Genomic DNA, 5097 nt, shown 5'->3' on the forward strand with positions numbered 1-5097 from the left:
ATGCCTAGATATGAACGTTGGTAGCCCTTCCTCTTGACATGCGTCTGCTTTATTCGTCATCCTGGTGATCCAGAGTTTGTCCAACTGGTGATTGGGCTTTGCTCCACGTAAAATATCAGATTTGATTTCTGTATCTGTTTAGTAAGATCTAAAATACCCCTCTGTCTTGCTCCCGTGTACCCAGTGTATAATTCTTACTTATAATCACTTTTTAAAGTGTCTGTCTCTCCCACTAGACTCTCAACTTCTAGGAGCAGGAACTCTGTAATATTCCTAACACGCCAAGTAGAGTATCTGGCATATAACAAAGGCTAATAAATGCATATTGGACTGAATCTTAATTCAATGTATCTGAGGTACCTGAAAATAATAATCCCCCTGAAGGAAATGAGGCCATATTTCTTCTAGATATTGAAACTTTTTTGATGATAACACAACTAGAATCTAGCCAGTACTAGCTTCAGGCCCCAGGCCTAAAGGACTATTTTTGTAGTTGGCCGTTAGAGTGATAAAATCACTTGTTGGAATTTCTTGCGTCCACTTAACCTTCACGTATAGGTGGACATCATTTAAAACATATATATTATATTATATATAATACATATTTATAAAATGTATTTCTTTTAATGATTCATATATATATATTTAATATATATTTATATAAGTATATATTAAATATATGTAAATGAAATATATATTTCTTTACATAAATATATATATATTCATATACATATATATGATCTGTTATCTCTAGGTACAGGGCAGAATGTGCATTTTTATTGGTCTGCTTTGCCCACTCACTAACAGAATATTTGCCCATTCACTGATGGAATATTTTCCTTTGCTGAGATTTATTGTTATTCTAGACACAGCCTGGATAACATAACATGTTTAATTTAATTCACATCACTAAACCAGTATTATGCAGAATGAAACTGAAGGAGGGATTTTCCTATTTGAGTTCTTGGGAAGTAGAAAGAGACCACACACATATACACTACCACACCACCACCAATCCCAATTCTTCCTGATTATCCATATTTCATTTGAATGTCTGAGCAGTTACACACAGCAGGAGAGGGTAATCACATGTTATGCTTCCAGAATGATCTGATCACAAGAGGGTCAGAAAGGACCCTGTTCCTCCCCTGTAGAATTGTTTGGTTGGCTGGTGCATTATTTGGGGTGAGGGATTACTAAATTCCTGTGAGCATGAAGCATTTGTTGCTTCAGGTAGCTAAAGACTGAACCTGTAGGAGCAATGGTCCGAGCTTCTGTGACAGCTTCACATCATCACTGCAGAGAGCGCTATTTCAGTTTGATCTGTTCCCCATTACTATCTCTGTCCTTTGGCATCAGAAAGTACATTTCTTTCATACAAAGGGAAAACCTTCATGACGAAAAGGTATTTAGAGATTGCCTAGTCTTCTGACTTCACGGAGGGTAACATGTTCTAAAATTTTAAATGGCTTGCTCAAGAGCTGACTAGAAGCTGGTGGCAGAACTAAGATTAAAACCTGGGTTGGAGCGCCTGGGTGGCTCAGTCATTAAGCATCTGCCTTGGGCTCAGGTTATGATCCCAGGGTCCTGGGATCGAGCCCCGCATCGGGCTCCCTGCTCTGCGGGAAGACTGCTTCTCCCTCTCCCACTCCCCCTGCTTGTGTTCTCTCTCTCACTGTGTCTCTCTCTGTCAAATAAATAAAGTCTTAAAAAAAAAAAAAAAAAAACTGGCACAGCAGCTCCAGGTCGCGAGCGTGAAGACCGTTTTGCAACGGCAGTGCAGCTCCAGCAGGACAGTGCCGGAGGACCTCAGCAGCCATGTCAAAGCCCCATAGTGATGTCAGCACTGCCTTCATCCAGACCCAGCAGCTGCACGCGGCCATGGCCTACACATTCTTGGAAAACATGTGCCGTCTGGACATTGAGTCACCACCCATCACGGCCCGAAACACTGGCATCATCTGTACCACCAGCTTCCCGACTGGTGGAGATGATGAAGTCTGGAATGAATGTGGCTCATATGAACTTCTCTCATGGAACCCACCAGTACCATGCAGAGACCATCAAGAACTTGCGCACCGCCAGGGAAAGCTTTGCTTCTGACCCCATTCTCTACCGGCTGGTTGCTGTGGCCCTGGACACCAAAGGATCCGAGATCCGAACTGGGCTCATCAAGGGCAGCGACACTGCGGAGGTAGAGCTGAAGAAAGGGGCCACGCTCAAGATCACTCTGGACAATGCCTACATGGACAAATGTGACGAGAACATCCTGTGGCCGGACTACAAGAATATCTGCAAGGTGGTGGAAGTGGGCGGCAAGATCTACGTGGATGATGGGCTTATTCCTCTGCAGGTGAAGGAGAAAGGTGCTGACTTCCTGGTGACGGAGGTGGAGACCGGTGTCTCCTTGGGGAACAAGAAGGGTGTGAACCTTCCCGGGGCTGCTGTGGACTTGCCTGCTGTGTCAGAAAAGGACATCCAGGATCTGAAATTTGGGGTAGAACAGGATGTAGATATGGTGTTTGCATCTTTCATCTGCAAGGCCTCAGATGTCCATGAAGTCAGGAAGGTCCTGGGAGAGAAAGGGAAGAACATCAAGATAATCAGCAAAATTGAGAATCACGAGGGAGTTTGGAGGTTTGATGAGATCCTGGAAGCCAGCGATGGCATCATGGTGGCTCGTGGTGATCTAGGCATTGAGATTCCTGCAGAGAAGGTCTTCCTTGCTCAGAAGATGATGCAGCCGAGTAGGTAAACCTGTCATCTGTGCGACGCAGATGCTGGAGAACATGATCAAGAAGCCCCGTCCCACCCGAGTGGAAGGCAGCAATGTGGCCAATGCGGTCTTGGATGGAGCCGACTGCATCACGCTGTCTGGAGAGACAGCCAAAGGGGACTACCTGCTCGAGGCGGTTCGCATGCAGCACCTGATTGCCCGTGAGGCAGAGGCTGCCATCTACCACTTGCAATTATTTGAGGAACTCTGCCGCCTGGCGCCCATTACCAACGACCCCACAGAAGCCGCGGCCGTGGGCGCCATGGAGGCCTCCTTCAAGTGCTGCAGTGGGGCCATAATCGTCCTCACCAAGTCTGGCAGGTCTGCTCACCAGGTGGCTAGATATTGCCCCCGTGCCCCCATCACTGCTGTGACCCAGAATCACCAGACTGCTCTCCAGGCCCACCTGTACTGCGGCATCTTTCCTGTGGTGTGTAAGGACCCAGTGCAGGAGGCCTGGGCTGAGGATGTGGACCTCTGGGTGAACTTGGCTATGAATGTTTGCAAGGCCCGAGGGTTCTTCAAGAAGGGTGATGTGGTCATTGTGCTGACTGGGTGGTGCCCTGGCTCCGGCTTCACCAACACCGTGCGTGTGGTGCCTGTGCCGTGATGGGCCCCAGAGCCCCTCCTCCAGCCCCTGGCCCATTCCCTTTCCCCAACCCATCCATTAGGCCAGCAATGCTTGTAGTGTTCACTTGGGGGCTGTCACTTGGCACTGGTGAGCTGGGATGCCAGGGAAGATTAATGCCTCTATAAAACATGACTGTTTTTTAGGACCCTGTTCAGGTGAGGTGATACAGAGCTGGGTTGCACATCATGTGACCTCACCCAAACAAGGGACAAAGGAAAGCTGCAGTACTGGAAGCCCCAGAGCTTAACATGGAGGGCAAAAGCTCCTGCTTATCATCCTTTGCGTACTCCATTCGGTGCCAATAGAAAATGGATATCCAGAGAACTCCCAACCCTGGCCTGTGGTCAAGAGACCGCCAGCAAGAGTAGCAGCATAGGGCACTGGTTCCAGTTTAAGGAGACTGGCTCAGGCCCTCACTTGCTTCTCCACCCTCCTCAGGCTCCCCCACTCCCACCTTGTGTGTGTTGTGCACTTATGTTCCTACACTCAGCTGTCGCTGCAGGCAAACACTCCACCCTCCACCCTCCATTTTCCCCACTGCTGCAGCCGCCCCCAGGCCTGTTGCTATAGAGCCTACCTGTGTGTCAATAAACAGCTGAAGCACCCATAATAAAACAAAAAACAAAAACAAAAAAACTGGGTCTCATGGTTTCAGTCAGATGTTTGTTTTTGTTTTTGTTTTCCATTACATTACAGCTGAGATCTACTGCACAGGTCAGTCAGGTTCAAATATACTGGTGGTTCTCAAATTTAAACATTCATTTGAATCAGCCAGAGGGCTTGTTAAAATATAGATTGGAATTCCACGCCCAGGGCTTCTGATTGAGTGGTAGATCTGGCATGGGGCTAAGAATGTGGGTTTCTAATGATATCACAGGTGATGCTTTTGCTGCTGGGCCTGGGATCATACCTGAGAGACACTTAAGTTGTCAAATGGAACAAACACTGCCCTTTCCTTCCTCATTAATTGGTTCAAAGCTTTATTTTCTTATTCATCAATATTTACTGAATATGAACCACAATATACCTGGCATGTTTGATGCTGGGGACCAGAAACATGAAGTTGTCAAATGGAACAAACACTGCCCTTTCCTTCCTCATTAATTAGTTCAATGCTTTATTTTCTTATTCATCAATATTTACTGAATATGAACCACAATATACCTGGCATGTTTGATGCTGGGGACCAGAAAGCACAATCCTCTTTTTGAGTTCACAATCAGTGGGGAGGGACAGATGCATAAATAATTACTGAACGGAGGGGAGGAGCAAGATGGCAGAGGAGTAGGAGACCTAATTTTCGTCTGGTCCCAGGAATTCAGCTTGATAGGGATCAAGCCATTCTGAACACCTATGAACTCAACAGGAGATGAAGAAAAGAATAGCAGCAACTCTCTGAACAGAAAAGCAACCACTTTCTGGAAGGTAGGACGTGCAAAGAAATGAATCCAAGGTGATGTTCGGGAAGATAGACTGTGGGGAAGGGGGCCTCTGTCAGCCACTTCTGGCAAGTGATAGAGCAGCGGAGCACAAAATCAGAACTTGTAGAAGTTGGCTCCGCTGAGGGACGTCACTCCAGTGGCTAAGCGGGGGGTGGAACCCTCACTGGGACAGTGTGGTCTCAGGACCCTCAGGGTCACAGAAACACCAGGGGTGGCTGAGTACAGCAGAGCTCCCAGGTATCGGAGCA

The 5097-nt window shown here is 47.1% G+C and overlaps 1 pseudogene; it reads left to right on the top strand.

Moving 5' to 3' along the window:
• Positions 1 to 1818: 1818 nt before the first annotated feature.
• Positions 1819 to 3386, top strand: LOC114212402 (pyruvate kinase PKM pseudogene; annotated as a pseudogene).
• Positions 3387 to 5097: the final 1711 nt, after the last annotated feature.

This window comes from Eumetopias jubatus, unplaced genomic scaffold (assembly GCF_037043125.1).
Source record: "Eumetopias jubatus isolate StellerSeaLion01/CBP00866 unplaced genomic scaffold, mEumJub1_p1.0 scaffold_15, whole genome shotgun sequence".
Lineage (NCBI taxonomy): Eukaryota > Metazoa > Chordata > Mammalia > Carnivora > Otariidae > Eumetopias > Eumetopias jubatus.